Below are 22,169 nucleotides of genomic sequence, written 5' to 3'. Positions count from 1 at the left end.
ATGTGCAATCTTTGTCAATCATTATTTGGCCCACAGCTGAGATGCTGATTTTCCCTCTGTCAGTGATCCACCTCATTGAGATTCTCTGGCGCAATATCTCAGTATTAAGGGGGTTCGCAGTTCCTGCTGCTGTACACCCAATCTATTTAAATTAAATCACCTTCTCACTGTAGAGAAAAAAGAAATCACTTGGCCTTGTGGACTATGTTTAACTGTCAGCAACTCAGCTCTGTGATATTATTGGCGATAAATGCTCTGGGACCACAGCCAGCAAAGGCACAGTGCTCAAACGGTATGGCAATAGATAAAGACCTTGCAGTTCGTGAGAATTTCTAAATAAAACTGCTATTTTCTGTCTGTTCCTGTCTATCTCCCCTCATGCTGTCCTCTAATCTATCCAACTCACCCTCGTTTAACATCCCTCCAATCACTCCCTGTTTCGAAATTGTGCAGTTGCACAACTTGATGTTGTGGCCATTTTGGAGAAATGGATAGAGCAGGGACAGGACTGATCGTTGGAGGGTCTGGGGTTTAAATGCTTCATTAAGAACAAGGAAGGTACTAAAATTGCGTGGGTGTTGTGGGTGGGGGGGGGGAGGGGAGGTGGCATTGTTAATCAAAGACAATATTACGTTGGCAGAAAGGATGTTCGATAAGGACTCGTCCACTGAGTTAGTATGGAAAGAGGTTAGAAACAAAAACGGAGAGGTCACCCTGTTGACAGTTCTCTATTGCCGTCTGAAAAGTTCCAGAGATATAGAGTAAGAATTACAAAGATGATACAGGAGAGGAGCGAAAATAACAGAGTAGTTGTTAAGGAGGACTGTATCATTCCAAATATTGACTGTAAACGCTACAGTTCAATTACTTTATACGGGTCAGTTTTTGTCCAATGCGTGCAGAATGGTTTCCTGACACAGTATGTCGATAGGCCAACAAGGGACGAGGCCAAATTGGATTTGGTACTGAGTAATGAACCAGACCAGGTATTAGACTTGGAGGTAGGTGAACACTAGGCTGACAGTGACCACAATTTAGTTATGTTTACCTTAGCGATGGAAAGGGAGAGGTGTATTAAGCAGGGCAAGAGTTATAGCTGGGGGGAAGGCAATTATGATGCGATTAAGAAAGATTTTAGGATGCATAGGATGGGGAAGGAAACTACAGGGGATGGGCACAATTCAAATGGGGAGCTTCTTCAAACAACAGCTACTGTGTGTCCTTGATCATTTATAACTGTCAGGAAAAGAGGAAGTGGTCGAGTAAGGGTCCTGTGGTTTACTGAAGAAGTTGAATCGCTTGTCAAGAGGAAGACGGAGGCTTATGTAATGATGAAACGTGAAAGCTCAGTTCGGATGGTTGAGTGTTACACGCTATCCTGGAAGGACTTAAACAAAGAGATAAGAATAGCCAAGAGAGAGCATGAGAAGTCTTTGGCAAGTAGGAACCAGGAAACCCCTCAAGCTTTCTATCAGTATGTCAGGAATAAAATAATGACCAAATTAAGATTAGGGTCAATCAAGGACAGTAGTGTGAAGTTCTGTGTGTACTCCAAGGAAATAGGACAGGCATTAAATAAATATTTGAATCAGTATTCACAATGGAAAGACAATTCCGTCGAAGTCGATATGGAGTAAAATCTATTAGACTAGGTGGGATTGAGGTTCGTAAGTTGGAGATGTTAGCAATTCTGGAGAGTGCGAAAATAGATAGGTCCCCTTGGCCAGATGGGATAAATCATAGGGTTATTTGAGAAGTTAGGGAGGACGTTACATTACCATTGATTCGAATCTTTACATCGCAACTGTCTTCAGGAATAGTGCCAGAAGACTGGAGGCCAGCAAATGTTGTCCCCTTGTTCAAGAAATGGAGAAGAAACAACCCTGGTAATTATGTAACAGGCTTACTTTGGATATGGGTAAAGTGTTGGAAATGATTATAAGAGATAGGATTTATTATCAACCCGAAAAGCATCATTTGATTAGGGATAGTCAACAATGTTTTGTGAAGGGCATGTCGTGGCTCACAAATCTTACTGACTTCATTGAGAAGGTGAGCAAACAGGTGGATGAGGGTAAAGTAGGGTATATGGATTTCAGTAAAACGTTTGATAAGTCCCCCATGGTAGGCTATTGCAGAAAATGTGGACAGTGTCGTGTTGGAAACGCAGAACAGATGAGGCAGCGTCCAAGGAGTAGGAGAGTCGATGTTTCATTTCTAAGCCCTTCATCAGGAATCAGTGTTCTGGTCTCCAGCATCTGAAGTCTTCACTTTCTCCTAGCTCCTCGGATGCTGCCTGACCTGCTGTGCTTTTCCAGCACCACACTTTCGACTCTGATCTCAAACATCTGTAATCCTTACTTTCTCCCAGAAAATATTGGACGTTGAATTGAGGGTGACTTTGCGGTTTGGTTCAGAAATTGGCTAGCTGAAAGAAGACAGAGGGCGGGAGTTAATGGGGAATGTTCATCCTCGAGTTCAGTCGCTCGTGGTATACTGTAAAAATCTGTTTTGGGGCGACTGTTGTTTGTCTTTTTGAAAATGACCTTAATGATGGAATGGAAGGATGTGTTAGTAAACTTACGGTTCGCAGTAATGTCGGTGGAGCTGTGGGCAGTGCTGAAGAATATTGCAGGTACTGAGCTGTAATGTTCTATGCTCATGCACCTACAATGGGCTGAATAGCTTCCTTCTGTGATGTAACAATTCTGAGGTACTCTGACCCACAATAAAAGTTTTAGGTGCCTGGAGAGACAAGCTGGTCTAGTAAAGGATACACACTGCACAAACATCCATCATCTCTTCCTGTTCTCTGATATGCAGCGGCCTCAAAATATCTGCCCAAACAAAATAGATTGATTCAAATTCAAGCAGTCAGGAGGACGTTCACACGAGGGGATTGCCGTCAGAGGATTCAATGAATAATAAGATTTCAGAATAACATAAATAATAAAATAATATCACAGGAGCATAATAATTGACAGCAGAGTAAAACTTACGGTTGTAAATATTTCCAAGGCCAACATATTGTTCAGTTTTGATCACCTTTCTATAGGAAAGTTTGTATTAAACTGGAACTTTACAAGGATGGTGCCAGGACTCAAGGGTCTGCGTCATAGGGAGAGGTTGGATAAGCTGGGACATTTCTGTTTAGAGCGCAGGAGACTGAAGGGGGCATAAGTGCTTCGAGAGTCTAGTCATGGTCCACATCAGTTCCAGTCTCCAGGCCTGCCTGGATCTCCTACAATTTTCCTATCAGTGGAATGGGTCCATAGCGGGTGCCATATCCCTGGAACATCTGGACAACAAGCACACCCACGTCAGATTCTTGCTCATTGACTCTAGGTTCATCTTCAACACCATTATCCCCTTCAGACTAATCACAAAACTCTCTGTCCTTAGTCTTGGCTCCGCCCTCTGAAATTGTATCCTCAGCTTTCTGACCCACAGTGCACAATCAGTGAAAATAGGTAAGTGAGTCTCTTCCATGATAACATTCAACACTGAAATCTCAAAGGATATGTCCTCAGCCTCCTACTATATTCCATGTACACCCACGCTGAATTGCCAAATTTTGAACGAATGCCATTTACATGTACACTGATGACACCATATTAGTAGGACAGTGATGTAATGATGGCAAGTCAAAATTCAGAACGGAAATAGAGGACTTGGTGATGTGCGGCACTGAGACCAAACTTTCTTTCAACGTCGGCAGAACTAACCAACTGATCAATTACTTAAGAAGAGAAAGAAAGAGAACATGCCCTCATCTGCATCAATGGAACTGAAGTTGAAAGGGTGGAAAGCATTAAGTTGATTGGAGTGACGAGAACCGACTTCCCATGCAGATGTGACAGTCCAGATGGCACAACAATGCCTCTTCTTTCTCTGGTAGCTCAAGGACATTTGACATGTCCACAAGGATACTCACCAATGTCTACAAATGCACCACTGAGAGCAAAGTATCTCAGTGGTGCATAATGACCTGGTGTGGCCACAGCCCTGTCCAGCACAGTAAGAGAAATGACAGAAGGTTGTGTGCACAGCCCATGCCATCACGGAAACCAAGGTCTCATCCATTGTCTCCATTTATACAGCTCGCTGCCACGAAAAGGCTAACAACATGATCGAAGACCCATCGCACCCTGGATCTCCTACAATCTCTTCCATCATGCAGACACTACAGAAGCTTGCACACACAAACCAGCGGCTCATGCACAGCATCTTTCCAGCCATTATTAAACTGAGGAATGGACTCTCTAACTTCAAATAATGCTGATCTTGCTCACATTGATGTTGCCTATTGCATGCCCTTTCTGGTGTAGCCTGTATGCCTCAGTCTAGTTTTTGCCTTTACCCTATGATCTGTATGTCCTTGCTTATTGTAGGAGAGAGATTCCCAAACTAGGATCAAAGACTCTGGAGGCAGACATGGCACAGACACGGAATGGACTTTAATTCAAGCAAAACCTGGTTAATGCTGGGAGAATACCAAAGGATCTTCCTCAAATCTGGCTTTGACATGAAAAGACAATCGTTTCCTTAATCTTTCGCTCAGATCAGAAGGTAAATCAATGACCCACTTCGTGTTTACAGTAAAAAGACAGTATTTTTATACGTTCTGTGTTGCAATGATGGTACACAGCCTTGTCAGTGTCCCCTCCACTCCCCTTCTGCGGAACCAATCTTGTAAAACTGATCAATGATGGACACTCGCATGGACAGCCCGAGCTTCTTATTTGTTTCGGATGTTTAACGATTTTTGTTATCTCTAGTCCTTGGGATCTTTCTATAATGCATTCCAAAATTCGTGACTTTGCTCTTTTTAGTCATACCCCTCATTGTTTAATTTGAAGCATTGCATGAATTCTATTCTCACATTGGGCCGGCTATCTCTTATCAAATTCCGTTATCACATTTTACATTAAAAAACTGATTCTGATACAAAATTCGTAATATCATTATTGTTTCTACAGTTAACCTTTTTCTTAGCGAATTAGACAAGACATGCCAGGCATCTCTTTAAGGTTTTTATAATTACGTTGAAATCTGTGTCCATGATTATTTATCAAATATTTAACTAGAACTTATTACTATTGTAAATAGTTTCAAAGGCGCAGGTAGCTTCTGAAAGATGACTTGAGTTGCTGTTTTTGTGGATGAAAAGAATCCTTACTGAGATCAGAATAAGTTACCTTTTGTAGTGATTCTTCAAAGCTTTTGTGCTACAATTTCATTATTTCATCTGTGTTCTGTTACAAATCATCCATTTCTTTAAAAAAAAACTATTTTATCACAATGTTGGCATGTTTCAGAATCTTGCGAATCAGATTATCCTTTCTTTGGCCTTCGAATTATTTCCTTCTCAAAGGTACTTTTTTTCAGTAATGCTACAGCAATCTATTTTAATTTCTGGCTATTTTGTAGCTCTTCAGAAACAGACAGCTGAAGTAGAGTTTTAAATTTCGGCCACTCCATGTCCCTAAAAAAGGCAGCTCCAACTCTCACTATGATCTGCCAGAACTGTGTATAAAAAGAGTTTCACTCTACTTAGATACATGTCACAATGAATCCTATCAACTCAAATGAAACCAAATCTAATGATAGAGAGAGAGAAATTGTCACAAAGTCAATACACCCAGATGAATCCTCTGCAGCCTGCCACATCCGGCCAAAAATCGTGATAGACGATTAAACAACTAACTGGTGGAGACGGCTCCACAATTATTCCCATTCTATCAATGAATCAGCTCTGCACATCAGTGAAAAAAACGAGGAAATAGTATCTGTACCATCCTAGCCAGCGGTGTTGTGTCGCTGATCCAATTAACCGTCATCATGATGCCTACAGGATCACAGATGCCAGTATTCAACCAATTTGATTCGCTGTCCGTGACATGGAGAAACAGCTGAACACAGTAGATACGACAAAGGCAATGGGTCCTGACACCATTCCTGCAATAGGACTGAAGACTTGTGCTGTACAACAAGCCTGGGGAAGCTGTTTTATTCCTGCTCCAACTCTGACATCTCCCTGGCAATGTGGGAAATTACTCAGCTATGTCCAGTTCCTAACCTTGGAATAATTACATTCTTACAATTACAACCCCCTCAGTCTCATCACGATGGTCAAATTGGGAATTCTTTTTGATAGAGCTGTCAAGCAGCACAGAAATATCCTGCTCAGTGAAATTTCCGATAGGCCCCCATGTGGCGATGGTGCTGTTTTGGAAAAGTCACTGGATCAATAATCCAGACCAGGCTAATGCTCTGGCAGCTGGTGGAAGTTAAAACAATTGATAAAATATCGAGATCTCATATCTGATGTCAGTAACAGTAACCCTGAAGTCAATGTCGATTGTAAACACCAATTTGCTTTTCCAATGTACTTTCCGGAAGTGAATCTCCCGTGCTTTCCTGGTCTGGCCTGAGAGTGACGCTGGACACACAGACATGTGATAAACTCTTCAATGGTCTCTGAAAAAGCCAAGCAAGGCACTCGATTGTATCAAACTGCTCCGAGGTCTTAAAGGATAAAACCGGACAGACATCCAGCCCCAGCCTCAGTGTGGAAAAGGGAACGGGAAACACAGTCCTGTTGACTCTGCAGAGACCTCCTTCCTAACATCTGCGAACTTGTGACAACATTTACAGAGCTTTCCCAGAGACCACACAGAAACATCGGGAATTGAATTCGCCATCTCGCACATTGAGCCTGGCCCATTCTAGTTAATGTCTGAACATCTCCTCAATGCACTTTCCCCACACTCTGTACACATCCCTTAATGTGATTAACCTTGTGAAGCTATAAAATAGGAACTGCGGTAGTCCCTTTGGTCTGTCGAGTTTGCTATCCAGTTCAATATAATGCTGGCTGACCCTTTATTTCTACACCACACTCCTGCTCTCTCCCCCATCCTTTCCGTGTCTAGACATCTTTCTTAGTCTTTAGTGCCTTGACTGCCACTGCCTTATGTGAGAGAGAATTCCCAGGTTCACCAGTCTCTGAGTGCAGATATTTATTCATGCCTAAATGCAATGTGACCTGTCTGTACCTAATACTGTGGCCCTTTGGTTGAGGCGTCCCAGCCAAGGGAATTATCATCACTGCTTCCCTGTCAGTGTTTTATACATCTCACTGAGATCTCCACTCATTTTCCTAAACCCCATGGAATACAGGCTCAGTCGCCCCAAACTCTGCTCCACAAAAAGTCTGTCATCCCAGAGATCAGTCTGTTCATCCTTTGCTGCACTCCCTCAATGTCAGGTTTGTCCTTTATTAGGTACGGAGACCAAAACTGTACACAATACTGCACAATGTTCGAGTTGAGGTCTCACCAAGGGCCTGTACAGCTGCACCGAGACACCCTTATTCCTGGACTCAAGTCCACCTGAAATGAAGGTCAACACCCAATTTATATTCCTGACTGCTTTCTGCTCCTGCAATATTGCTTTCAGTGACTGGTGTATAGGGAGATCACAGATCCTTTTCAATGTTACAGCTTCCCACATGGTGGGTCTGTGTTACCTGGGCGGTGTGCCAATGTATTCCCAGTATTGGCTTCTGTATTCAGAACTCACTGCCCTGCATGGAACTCAGATGTCTGTCCAAACAATAACAGAAGAAAAGTGCAGTTCCCTTCATAGATCGACATTTCTCAAACATTCCCTTTTCCAATTGTTGGCTGGAATTTTAGTGTTTCCCAACAAAGTAGACAACATCACATCTATCCACACTGCTTTTCATCTGCAACATATTTACTCATTCACTCCATTTGTTTCAATCACCTTGAAGTTTTTTTCACATCCTCCTCACTTTTCAAAATCCTAGTTCCGTCAGCAGACTTTGAAACTTTGCATTTGATTCCCTCAACGAGATGTTTGAGATGTATTGTGAATATCTGGCGCCCCAGCACCAATCATTGCGATGCCTCATGAGCCTTCCAAACTGAAAACCATCCATTTATTACTACTCATTGTTTTCTGTCAACAATCCCATTTGAACACCATGTTGATATATTACCCCCTATCCGATGTGCTTTTACTTTGCATACTAGGGACGCTATTAAAATTCTTGCTGAAAATCCAAGTTCAGTGCCTCTATTGTTTTTTTCTGTAAAGAATCTACTAGCCAGTTTCTCAAATATGTTTCCCATTTCATCAATGTGTGTTGATTCTTTTCAATTCCCATTATTTTCAGTTCCAATTATTTTTCCAAATTAGTTTATTTACTAGTTTCATTCCACATCATTGTCTCACCAGACTCATGTTTTCTCCTATTGCTGTGAAGGCTTTCTTTATGTATTTTTTCTGTGAAGGCAGAAGTGAAGTAGTTGTGTCATGTTTCTCTGTTCTCCATTCTCCAATCCCTGGTTTCAGACTGTAAGGAAGCTGACACTTTGACTAAAAAGAACATCTGTTGTCTATTCACCCTGTCCATGCCCCTTGTAATCTTAAACCTGAATTACTTATCGGCTCAACTTCCTCTGTTCCAAAATAAATAACTCGAGCTTACCCAGCCTCTCTCCACAACTCATATGGTCCATCCCAGGGAGCATTCTGGTGAATCTCTTCTGCACCTCATCCAGTAAAATCACATCCTTCCTGTAATGTGGCTCCCAGAACTGCACACAATATTTCATTTGGCCTTAGCAAAGTGCTATATAAAACACATATAATCTTTGGGTCAATGAATAAAGACTTTATATACAGTCATGCTGAACTCATCAATTATCATATCCAGTCACAGTGAAGAAGCACGCTCTGAGCTTCCTCGAGTGATGCCATTCTTTGAGTACTCCCCTGTCTGGTTCCTTCTTCCAAAGTGTATCACCTCATGTTTATCAGGGTTACATTCCATCTGCCATGGTTCTGTCCTTCTGACCATTCTATCTGTATCTTCCTGTAACATAAGACCTTCCTCCTCACTGCCAACTACCCGGCCAATCTTTGTGTCAAACACAAACTTACTTATCACACTCCCCCTCCACACTTCACATTCACATCAGATTAGATTAGATTACAACGTGGAAGCAGGCCCTTCGGACCAATAAGTCCACACCAACCCGCCGAAGCGCAACCCACCCAGACCCATTCCACTACATTTACCCCTTCATCTAACACTACGGGCAATTCACCATGGCCAATTCAACTAATCTGCACACTTTTAGATTGTGGGAGGAAACCGGAGCACCCGGAGGAAGCCCACGCAAACACGGGGAGAATGTGCAAACTCCACACAGAGAGTCGCCTGAGGCGGGAATTCTTGTTGCCGATGTGAATACTGAGTCACAATTAAGTAGAATCGATGGCTTTGAGGTATGTAGGGAAGAGGTGTTGGAAATTCTGGAAAGGGTGAAAATAGATAAGTCCCTGGTCATGATGGCATTTATCCTAGGATTCTCTGGGAAGCAAGGGAGGAGATTGCAGAGCCATTGGCCTTGCTTTTATCAGGAGTAGTGCCAGAAGACTGGAGGCTAGCAAATGTGGTTCCCTTGTTCAAAAAGGGGAGTAGGGATAACCCTAGTAAATATAAGCCAGTGAGTCTCACTTCTGCTGTGGGCAAAGTCTTAGAGAGAATTGTAAGGGATAGAATTTATGAACATCTGGATAGGAACAATGTGATCAAGGATAGTCAGCATGGTTTTGTGAAGGGCAGGTCGTGCCTCACAAACCTTATTGAGTTCTTTGAGAAGGTGACTAAGGAGGTGGACGAGGAAAAAGCGGTAGATGTGGTGTATATAGATTTTAGTAAGGCGTTTGATAAGGTTCCCCATGGTAGGCTACTGCAAAAAATATGGAGGTATGGCATTGAGGCTGAGGTGGAGGTTTGGATTAGGAATTGGCTGGTTGGAAGAAGACAGAGGGTAGTAGTTGATGTTAAAGCTTCATCTTGAAGTGCCGTTACGTGCGGTGTTCCGCAAGGATCTGTTTTGGGACCATTGCTGCTTGTCATTATTATATTTGACCTGGAGGATGGGTTAGAAGGTTGGGTGAGCAAGTTGCGGATGACACGAAAGTCGGAGGAGTTGTTGACAGTGAGGAAGGAGGTGTCAGGTTACAGCGGGATATAGATAAGCTGCAGAGCTGGGCAGAAAGGTGGCAAATGGAGTTCAATGTTGCTAAGTGTGAGGTGATTCACTTTGGTAAGAGTAACAAAAAGATAGGGTCCTGGGCTAATGGTCGGATACTTGGTAGTGTGGATGAGCAGAGGGATCTTGGTGTCCATGTACACAGATCTTTGAAAGTTGCCACCCAGGTAAATAGTGCGGTGAAGAAAGCATATGGCGTGCTGGCTTTTATTGGTAGAGGAATTGGGTTTCGGAGTCCTGAGGTCCTGTTGCTGTTGTCTAAGACTCTGGTGCGGCCGCATCTGGAGTATTGTGAGCAGTTTTGGTCGCCTTGCTATAGGAAGGATGTGGAGGCACTGGAACGGGTGCAGAGGAGGTTTACCAGGATGTTGCCTGGTATGGTAGGAAGATCTTATGAGGAAAGGCTGAGGCACTTGGGGTTGTTTTCATTGGAGGAAAGAAGGTTTAGGGGTGACTTGATAGAGGTGTACAAGATGATTGAGGTTTTCGATAGGGTTGACCGTGAGAACCTTTTTCCACGTATGTAGTCCGCTATTACAAGGGGGCACAGCTTTAAATTAAGGGATGGTAGGTATAGGACAGATGTTAGGGGTAGGTTCTTTACTCAGCGAGTCGTTAGTTCATGGAATGCCCTGCCAGTAGCAGTGGTGGACTCTCCCACTTTATGGGCATTTAAGCGGGCATTGGATCGGCATATGGAGGATAGTGGGCTAGCGTAGGTTAGGTGGGCTTGGATCAGCGCAACATCGAGGGCCAAAGGTCCTGTACTGCGCTGTATTCTTGTATATTCTATGTTTGTATGTTCTATGAACCCGGGTCTACTGGCGCTGTGAGGCTGCAGTGCTAACCACTGCGCCACCGTGCCGCCCCACTTATGAATACCACAAATAATAAGGGACACCGCACTGATCTCTGCAGTCCGCCAGGGAAATTTGGCTCCAGTCACACAAACACCCTTCCACCATGAAGTTGAGTTGGAATGCAACTTGGCAGTTCACTGATAGGCCTTATATATGTTCCCTGGTTGTTCTGTTCCACTTGATATACGTGAAGAATATCTGGGGATTCTCCTTAATCTCGCCCTGCCAACAGGCCTCAATGCCCCTGTGTTAGTCAGTCCCCTCCAAGGGAAGAATTTCCTCCTTATTATTGTCTTAAATGGCATATCCTTTATCCTGTCATTATTTGCCTTAAATATAGAGTGGGCAGCTAGTGAAACATCCAATTTATTTATACCTCATCACATGTATCATAGATTTTTGAAATTTCACTGCGATCACCTCTCATGCTTTGAAACTGGAGAGGTCGCAAGACAAATCTCCCCACCAGAAAATCTTGTCATCTCAGGAATTAATCTGGAGAATGTCCATTGCACTTCCTTTGTGATCAGTGTAATCTTTCTTCGATTAGGTCACCAACACTTCACTCAATACCTCAGGTACACTCTCACCAACACTCTATGCAACTGCTTCATGATGTCTTTACCTCTAAATTCCAATTCCCTTAAACAAACTCCAACGTAACTTTAACTTTCCAATTACACATATTGCTCCAAATACCATTCACACTAATTGCATTTACGAACTCACTATGTGAGTTATAGGGGCATAGAGATGTACAGCATGGAAACAGACCTTTCAGTCCAATCCGTCCATGTCAAGCAGATATCCCAACCCAAACTAGTCCCACCCGCCCGCACCCGGCCCATATCCCTCGAAACCTTCCTATTCATATAACAATCCAAATGCCTTTTAAATGCTGCAATTGTACCAGCCTCCACCACATCCTCTGGCAGCTCATTCCATACACGTACCACCGTCTGTGTGAAAAAGTTGCCCCTTAGGTTTCTTTTACGTTTTTTAAAGTGTGGAAACAAATCCATACTGACCCGCCAAAGCGCAACCCACCCAGATCCCTGCATTTACCCCTTAAACCTAACACTACGGGCAACTTAGCATCGCAAATTAACCTAGCCTGCACACTTTTGGGTTGTGAGAGGAAATCGACACAGACATAGGGAGAATGTACAAACTCCATACAGCCTGAGGCGGGAATTGGACCCGAGTGTCTTGTGTTGGGAGGCAGCATTGCTATCCACTGTGCCACCCAAAATCTTTCTCCTCTCACCCTAAACCTATGCCCTTTAGGTCTGGACGTCCCGACGCCAGGGAAAATACTTTATCCACTTATCCTCTCAATGCCCTTCACAATTTTGTACATCTCGAGAAGGTCACCCTTCAGCCTCCAACGCTCAAGGGAAAACAGCCCCATCCTCTACAGCCTCTCCTTATACCTCAAATACTCCAACCCTGTCAACATCCTTGTAAATCTTTCCTGAACCCTTTCAATTTTCACAACATATTTCCGATGGGAAGGAGATCAGAATTCCACGCAATATTCCAACAGTGACCTAACCAGTTTCCCATACAGCCGCAACATGATCTCCCAACTCCAATACTCAATACTCTAACCAATAAAGGAAAGCATACCAAACACTGCCTTAACTATTCTATCTACCTGTGACTCCACTTTCAAGGAGCCGTGAACCTGCACTCCAAGGTCTCTTTGTTCAGCAACACTCCCAAGGACCTTGCTATTAAGTGTATATGTCCTGCTAAAATTTGCTTTCCCAAATGCAGCACCTCGCATTTATTTGAATTAAACTCCATCTGCCACTTCTCAGCCCATTAGCCCATCTGATCAAGATCCTGTTGTACTCTGAGGAAACCTTCTTCGCTGTCCACTACACCTCCAATTTTGTTGTCATCTGCAAACTTACTAACTGTACATCTTACGCTCGCATCCAAATCACTTAAGTAAATGATAAAAAATAGAGGACCCAGCACTTATCACAGGCCTCCAGTCTGAAAAACAACCCTCCACCTCCACCCTCTGTCTACAACCTTTGAGCCAGTTCTGTATCCAAATGGCTCGTCATCCCTGTATTCCGTGAGATCGAAACTTGCTAACCAATCTCCCAAGGAGAATCTTGTCGAACGCGTTACTGAAGTCCATATAGATCACATCTACCGCTCTGCCCTCTACGTTACTTCTTCAAAAAACTCAATCAAGGTTGTGAGATATGATTTCCCACGCACAAAGCCATGTTGACTATCCCTAATCAGTCCTTGTCTTTCCAAATGCATGTACATCCTGTCCTTCAGGATTCCCTTCAACAGCTTGCTCACAACCGACGTCAGGCTCACTGGCCTATAGATCCATGGCTTATCTGTACCACCCATCTTAAACAGTGGCACCACGTTTGCCAAACTCCAGTCTTCTGGCACCTCTCCTGTGACTATCAACGGTACAAAAGTCTCAGCAAGGAGCCCAGCAGTCACTTCTCTAGCTTCCTGCAGAGTTCTATGGTACACCTGTTCGGGTCGTGGTGATTTGTCCACCTTTACACGTTTCAAGACATCCAACACATCCTCCTCTGTAATATGGACATTTTTGAACGTGTAACCATATATTTCCTGACATTCTGTATCTTCCATATCCGTTTTCAATGTAAATACTAATGCAAAATAATCGTTTAGTATCTCCCCCATTTCCCGCAGCTCCACACAAGGGCTGCCTTGCTGATCTTTGAGGGGCTCTATTCTCTTCCTAGATTTGATTTTGTCCTTAATGTATTTGTAAAATTCCTTTGGAGTCTCCTTAATTCTACTTGCTAAAGCTATCTCTTGTCTCCTTTTTGCCCTCCTGATTTCCCTCTTAAGCATACTCCTACTGCCTTTATACTCTGCTAAGGATTCGCTCGATCTATCCTGTCTATACCTGACATATGGGTTCCTTCATTTTATTAATCAAACCCTTTAGTTCGCCAGGAATCCCTATACTACCAGCCTTTCTTTTCATCCTAACAGGAATATACTTTCTCTGGATTCTTGTTATCTCATTTCTGAAGACTTCCCATTTTCCGTCCGTCCGTTTACCTGTGAACATCTGCCCCCAATCAGGTTTAGAAAGTTCTCGCCAAATACTGTCAAAATTAGCCTTTCTCCAATTTAGAAATTCAACTTTAAGATCTGGTCTATCCTGTTCCATAATTATTTTAAATCTAATAGAACTATGGTAGCTGGCCCCATAGTGCACCTCCACTGACACTTCAGTCACCTGCCCTGCCTTATTTCCCCACAGTGGGTCAAGTTTTGCACCTTCTTTAGAATGTTCATTAACATTCTGAATCAGAAAATTTTCTTGCACACACTTAATAAATTCCTCTCCATCTGGACTCTTAACGCTATGGCAGTCCCATTCTATGTTTGTAAAGTTAAAATCTCCTACCATAATCACCCTACTTTCTTACAGATAGCTGAGATCTCCTTACAAGTTTGTTTCTCAATTTGCCTCTGACTATTAGGGAGTCTATAATACAATCCCAATAAGGTGATTATCCCGTTTCATATTTTTCAGGTCTAACCAAATAACTTCTCCGGATGTATTTCCAGGAATATCCTCCCTCAGTACAGCTATAATGCTGTCCCTAATCAAAAACTCCACTCCCCCTCCTGTCCTGCCTCCCTTCTATCTTGCCTGTAGCATTTGTATCCTGGAACATTTAGCTGCCAGTCCTGTCCATCCCTGAGCCATGTTTCTGTAATTGCTACGATATTCCAGTCCCATTTTCCTAACCATGCCCTGAGTTCATCTGCCTTCCCTTTTCGGCCCCTTTGCATTGAAATAAATGCAGTTTACTTTGTTAGTCCTACCTTGTCCCTGCCTGCCCTGACTGTTTGACTCGTTTCTGTTCCCAATTGTATCACTCTCAGATTGATCTACTTCCTCACTATCTCCCTGCCCCCAACACCCCCCCCCCCCGCACCTTTACTAGTTTAAATCCTCCCGAGCAGCTCTTGCAAATCTCCATGCCAGTATATTCGTCCCCTTCCATTTTGGCTGCACTGCGTCCTTCTGGTACAGGTTCCTTCTACCCCAAAAGAGATTCCAGTGATCCAAAAATGTGAATTCTTCTCCCATACACCAGCTCAACAGCCATGCATTCATCTTCTCTTTCCCTCTATTCCTGCCCTCACTAGCTCGTAGCGCCGGGAGTAATCCAGATATTGCTACTCTCAAGAACCTCATTTTTAAGTTTCTGCGTATCACCCTGCAATCTCCGTCCATAATCTCAAACTTTTCCCTTCCTATGTCGTTGGTTCCAATTTGGACAATGACCTCTTGCTGGCCCCTCTCCCCCGTGAGAACATTCTGCACCCTTTCTGAGACATCCTTGATCTTGGCACCAGGGAAGCAACAGCCCAGAGAGTAGTCTCGTGAAATTCCTTTGCAGAGCCACTACTGCAATGAGATAATTCCTGTTAAAGGAGAAAAATCTGTCCATAATACCCCAAATACTGCCTCAACTACACTCTCAGTGATGATCACAATAATTCCGTTCCCTCACTTACTGGTCTCCGTATCTTTATTATGCACTGCCACTGTTATGGAATTTAAAAGTTCCTTACACCTGCATGTCAGCATCAGTAAAGCCAGCACCAGAGGTGCCTGTGGAGATGAACATCACTCTTGGGGAGAGACTCAGTCAGAAAGATTGCACTTGAAATAGGGAATGGTCACCTACCTGAAATTAAATGAAGTGTAGAAATAAGGCAAACAGGCAGAGGAAGGGAATTAACTTTACTTTTGTTCTTTCTATCACGGGATGTGTGCAGCCATGGTCAAGCCAGCATGTTATGCTGAACTTGAACTGAGTGACTGGTTCAGCTGTTCCACAGGACAGTCAAGATTAAAACACATTGCTGTGGGTTTGCCCAGACATGACTGGGGAAGGATAACGCATTGACTTCTCTGAAGGACATGAAGCAAGCAGATGGGCCTCTTCTAACAAATAATGATAGTTTCAGTTCATGTGATATCAACAGATTATTATTCTGTGCCTCTCGATTATGTGTCAATGACCTAAGCAGCATGAAGTGTCTGCCTGTCTGACAAAATCTGTGCAGCAATCAAGTTCAACATACTCAGAGGAATTGTTCTGCAATTGACATGTGGTTACAAGGGACTTGATGAATTGTATCCAGGTTCAACAAAGGCACAATTGATGGTTTATTCAGACGTTTCGCTGAGGCAGAGGAGGAGATGGGGATATCATGATAGTGGTATTGGACATGATTAGTGAGTGGGGAGGATATAGAAATGTAGATCTGTGCAGGGCTAGGAGGATTATGGAGTTTGAGAACAGTCTGGTTCTCCTCACAAATTGGTCAGTAATTTCTCATGAGTAATTTGCTCGATACAATTTGTGAGGAATGGAATATTTCATTGGAATTGAAAATGTTGACATCCACCTTTCTAAATTTTAAATAATATATGCAGCAATTCAGTCCAACCTGGCTTAATGAACAGATAGAATGAATTACCAGGAACACCAAATATAGCGAGAATGGGATAGTAACCAAGTTGAATAACCATCAGTATATCATAGATCCGCAAAACTAATGAGATACAAGGCCGAGAAAGACAGTAAAGACCCTCGGATAAACTCCTGTCCATTGTTGGAACATTTCAGTCGAATTTTCTCAGATTCTGATCCATTGCTGGAACATTTCAGTCGAATGTTGTCAGATTCTGATCCATTGTTGGAACATTCCAGTCTAATGTTCTCAGATCCTGATCCATTGTTGCAACATTCCAGAATAATGTTCTCAGATTCTGATCTCTCCTCCCCATCTCTCTGGGTCTGCTGATGCCTGTTAGTGCTGTCGTTGATGCTCCCGCTGATACTATGGGATAACACATTGAACCGAGTCCCTCATTAATAGAAGAAGAATGCCCTCCAGTGAGAAACTTAGAATGCACGGAGACTGACATCAATCACAGTCGCTGAACAAATACCTCCCGTTAACCCATTTCAATTAAATACTTTTTTATTGAAATTCCAAATTATGATTAAAATTTACATATTCAGGATGGGATATGTGGGGGTGACTGAGGGAACAAATGTTGGGTCTGGTAGATCAATCTTGTGTCAGCATTCAATCTGCCTTGGGTATGAGAGCAATGCCAGAGGTTTATCAGAATATAAGCATGCTTCTCCGTTTATAAATTGAAACATACATTCTGTATCCACTGATCAGGCACTGCAATGTCAGAAGGACATTGAGAGAACTTTTATCGTCCATGATCTGAGAAGAATATATCCCTTGCTTCAGGACTGGGGAGGGAGAAGGGGCTAACAGAAAATGGGTGATAGGGTGATGCTGGGGGAAAGATAAGTCATAGGTGAGTGAAGATAGGAGGTGATAGTGATAGATCGGTGGGGAGTGTGTGGAGCAGATGGTGGGAAGGAAGATGGACATTAGGTCTCCTCGAGAGGGCAGAATTTAGTCTGGGGGTTGGATCTGGGATCTGGGTTGGCCAGGGGAGATTTGTAAACCAGTGAATCCAATGTTCATGCCGTGAGTTAGTTGGCTCCCGAGGCAGAAGATGAGGTGTTACTGGTAATATCCAGGTAAATCTCTTCGGAACCCTCTCCAACTTAATAATCTCATTCCAATAACAGAACTGCACACAGTACTTCAGAAGAGGCTTTATCAATATCCAGCACAATCTCAGCATGATTTCCCAACTTCTAACCTCTAAGGTATCTGCAATGAAGTAACCTTAAACACCCTAAGCCACCAACTTCAAAGAATTATACCTGCGCCCCTGGGTCCCTCTTTTCTATATAACTACCAACGCCCAGCATTAATTGTATAATCCCTCCCCTTGTTTGTTTTTTTAAAAAATGCAATGCCTCACATGTATCCATGTTCAACTCCATCTGCCACACCTGAGCGCAGTGAATGATATTACTGCCCCATCACACTCCCCGTTCAGATTAAAACGACAATCCCCTCTCCAGAAGGCCTACAAACACCAGCCTTGAGTTTCCCAAAGACCCAGAGCTTAGTTTGCCTTGTGCAGGCAGAGGGAGGAGCCGGTAAGCAAAAACTGGAAAGGAAACAGTTGCCTCGTATCAATGAATGATTTTAGGAAGAGGGAAGCCACATGATAGAGATTTGAAATGGTGACCGGTGTTTTGGGCCCAGAATTGTGCTCCTGTCTCATCTCTGGTGTTCAGTATTGATATCTACTCGAGATCCTTCATAATGTAGAGTGTGCCTGCATGATGTTTTTCTCTAATATAGCAGACTACTGATAATAGCCATTTAAACCGGAAATCATAGCCAAGCAATTGAAGATGTTCATTGGTTATCTCAATGGCACAGCGAATGCACTCAATATCGTTTAGTTGAGGCTAATAACTTGTACTTCTTTTTTCAATTAGAAATGTCCGCTGTATAATTTGGTAATGTTAACCAGCATTTAATAAATCCACACACTTCAAATTTGACCCGAAATCCGTGCATGATTTAGGCCTTGTTTAATGGATGGTGCCCACTTTTCTGAGCCGGAGCTCTGGATTCGATTCCAGTCCCTGACTGTCTGATAGTGCCCCTATCTCTGCAGAAGGTGGAGTGGAGTCATGTCCTGTGGAGGTGTGTCACAGCATGGTACAACAGGCTAATGAACAAACACACAGGAGCATCATGTTGCAGCTTTAGGGGCTAATGTTCAATGATGGTAGTGTCCCGATCACTGCGCCGAAAATTCTAGTTCCAAATCCCACAGAGCTGTTTCATAATATGTCTGAACAAGTTGATTAAACCTTTTTGGAATCGTGCCTTGATGGAGAAAGAAGAGGTACGGCTACTGAGTTTGAGACTATAGACCCAGGATGGCTGAATGCACAGCCAACCGTCTTGATTGGAGTCACATTTACACTTTTTAGAGGTTTATAAAATCATGAAGGGCATGGATAGGGTGAGTGGTTAAGGTTCCTTCCCCCCAAGATAGGAGAGTTAAAAACTAGAAGGCATAGGTTTAAGCTGGGAAGAAAAATATTTGAGAGACAATGAAGAACAACCTTTTTTTCCTGCAGAGGGTGGTGCTTCTATGGAATAAACTGCCAGAGAAACTGATGGGGGCTGGAACAATTACATCATTTAAAAGGCAACTGGGTGGCTTTATGATTAGTGGGACATGGGTCAAATGCTGGCAAATAGGAGTGGATTAATTTTGAATAATCGGATGGCATGAACAAGTTGAAGAGTCTGTTTCCCTGTTGTACATCTCTATGAATCATTGATTTAATTAATGAAGGTCTCTTTGTAATCTTCAGCTGTTCACCATTATACAAACACTGCCCACTGTACACCACAACTTGATGAATTCCGCAAATTTGCGAAATATACTTTCTATAACTCTCATCTAAATCATTTATATAAATGACAAACAAAAGTGGACCCAACAATTTTGCCTCTGAATCATCGCTGCTCACCGGATTCCAGTTCAAAAAACAACCATCCACCACCACCCTGTCTCCTGCCATTAAACAGATATTACACAGAAACACACACGCAATCACACACACATACAGAGACACCGACGCAACCATGTCTTTACGACAAAGGTAAGATTAAAACAACGATCAAGAGTTACAGTGAAAAGGCGGGAAAGATGTGTTGAGAAACGCACCAGACAGGATCAAATAGCAAAGTAGACTTGATGGGCCAAATGGCCTAATTCCAATTTATTATGCTCTGTGGCTTTAAGGTGTCAGGATTATTTTCCAAGGGTGCAGAAGAAGCTAAGTTTGATAAATAGTTCACTGTACAGTCAATGGGACTGTGGGATACGTTTGAGGGGCTGAATGGCATATGTTTGTTCCTATTTGCTGTGCCCCTGTTTCTGAAAAGAGTAGGTGACGTGCTGTGAGGTTAACACGCTTTAATATAAAAGGGGTCTCCCATTTCCATTTGATATAACGTTGCTCCTTTCTCCTTTGGATTATGCGATCTGTGGCGTTCTCATCCCCCGAGAACAGTGAAGTCTGGGTCATTGAGGATATTCAAGGTTGACCTTGACTGACCCGTTGATGGACAGGAGGGTCAATGTTTATTGGGAACTGACAGGAAAGCGGTATTCAGTTGCAATCAGACCAGCCATGATGTTTCTAATCTGAGGAGCAAGTTGAAGGGGACGAATGACCAACTGCTGCTCCTACCTCATCCGTTGTTCTGTCAATTCACCCCCAAGGCTGTGACAGAGGTAGAGAAAGATCCCATTCAGTCAGTGAGCATCGTGATAATACAGCAGGGGCAGGCCATAATGCACCTCTATGGGGTTAGACAGGAATAGAATGAAGTATGCAAATCATTTCAGTAAATTACACAGCACAGGAGGACGCCGTATAACTATCCCAGGCTGTTACGCAGGAGCAGGGGCGCCTTGGGCAGCATCAGGCAAAACAGAGAAGAGATCATTACTCATTTTATTTTTGGCAATCTGTAACTAATGGAATTCTTCAGGGATCTGTGTGAGGTCATCAACAAATTACAATCCACAGCAATGAATTGGATGAAGGGGATGGAGCTCAGTTTGCTCATATATCAGGATAGTCAATCAATAAGATGTCAAATGGACACAGAGCATCTCCAATGAGATACAGACAGGGGAGGGTAGAGCGTCAGCAATGGAATACAGACGGGGGATGGCAGAGCATATGCAATGGGACACTAACAGGGGAGGGGCAGAGCTTCTGCAATGGGAGCATCTGCATTTGGATACAAGCAGGGGAGGGCAGAGCGTCTGCAATGGGATATAGACAGGGGAGGGCAGAGCGTCTGCAATGGGATACAGACAGGGGAGGGCAGAGCGTCTGCAATGGGATATAGACGGGGGAGGGCAGAGCGTCTGCAATGAGATACAGACAGGGGAGGGCAGAGCATCTGCAATGGGGTACAGACAGGGGGAGGGCAGAGCGTATGCAATGGGACACTAACAGGAGAGGGGCAGAGCTTCTGCAATGGGATACAGACAGGGAAGGGCAGCGCGTCTGCAGTGGAATACAGACAGCGGGAGGGCAGAGTGTCTGCAATGGGATAGAGACAGAGGAAGCGCACAGCGTCTGCAATGGGACAGAGACAGAGGAAGCGCAGAGCGTCTGCAGTGGAATACAGACAGCAGGAGTGCAGAGCGTCTGCAATGGGATGGAGACAGAGGAATGGCAGAGAGTCTGCAATGGGACACAGAATGGGGAGGACACAGCGTCTGCAATGGGATACAGACGGGGGAGGGCAGAGCGTCTGCAATGGGATAGAGACAGGGGGAGTGCGGATCATCTGCAATGGGATACAGACAGGGGAGGGGCAGAGAATCAAGCAATGGCATACAGACACAGGACAGTTTTGAGCAAACCTTCAGCAGAAAAAAAAGTACAAGATTTCTGTGATGGGAATTTTCTGTTTTGGGGAAAAGACAAAACAGCAGAAAATTATTTAAATGCAAGGAGAATGCAGTACTGAGTGGTACAGAGGGATCTGTGCGTCTTAGTACATGAATCACATCAAATTACTCTGAAGATGCAGCTGGTGATTTGGAAGTAAATTGAATTATTCTGGTTCGTGTAAGGGGTGTTGTGTTTGATCTTAGCGATGATTTTTGCATCAGTACAGGGCATTGCTGAGGTCACATCTGATGTGTTAAGTGTCGTTATAATTGTCTTAACTGATAAAAACAAAATTGCTTTCGAAGCGTTTCAAAAATTTTTCTCCTTACTCATTCTAGGGATGAAGGTACTACGTTACGAAGAACGAACAGTTCGACCTGAGAATCAGAGATGTTTTATTGACCGTATAACATACTGAGAAGAGTGTAGTTGGTGAATACCGGATGGATATTTCTTCTTATGTGGGAGAATAAAATTGGGGAAATAATTGAAGAACAATTCAGGTTCAAAGGAAAAGTCATTGGACCGAAAAATCGAACTCTGATTTCTCTTCATATCTGATGCCAGACAGGTTGCGCTTTTCCAGCAATTCCTGTATTTGTTTAAGAATAAAACATATTCAGCATAAACAGATATTGTGAAGTCATCAAACGCTTATGTTTACATTGTGCAGGCACATATTAACACATCTTCAAAACAAGTAGGGCCAGTTATTGTTAATGAATTGATTCGGTGTATGACAACAGCAATAATGCACTGACTTGGACTCGAGAATG

The 22,169-nt window shown here is 43.3% G+C and overlaps 1 pseudogene; it reads right to left on the bottom strand.

Annotated features, from left to right (window-relative positions):
- LOC148137382 (putative G protein-coupled receptor 139) overlaps positions 1-16,697 on the bottom strand; it is a 97,107-nt pseudogene extending 80,410 nt beyond the window's left edge.
- Positions 16,698-22,169: the final 5,472 nt, after the last annotated feature.

Source organism: Chiloscyllium plagiosum, unplaced genomic scaffold (assembly GCF_037043375.1).
Source record: "Chiloscyllium plagiosum isolate Xiang-an unplaced genomic scaffold, Cpla_swu_hap1 HiC_scaffold_44, whole genome shotgun sequence".
NCBI lineage: Eukaryota > Metazoa > Chordata > Chondrichthyes > Orectolobiformes > Hemiscylliidae > Chiloscyllium > Chiloscyllium plagiosum.
Note: the sequence above shows the minus strand (reverse complement) of the source record. Positions and strands in the feature narration are given on the sequence as shown.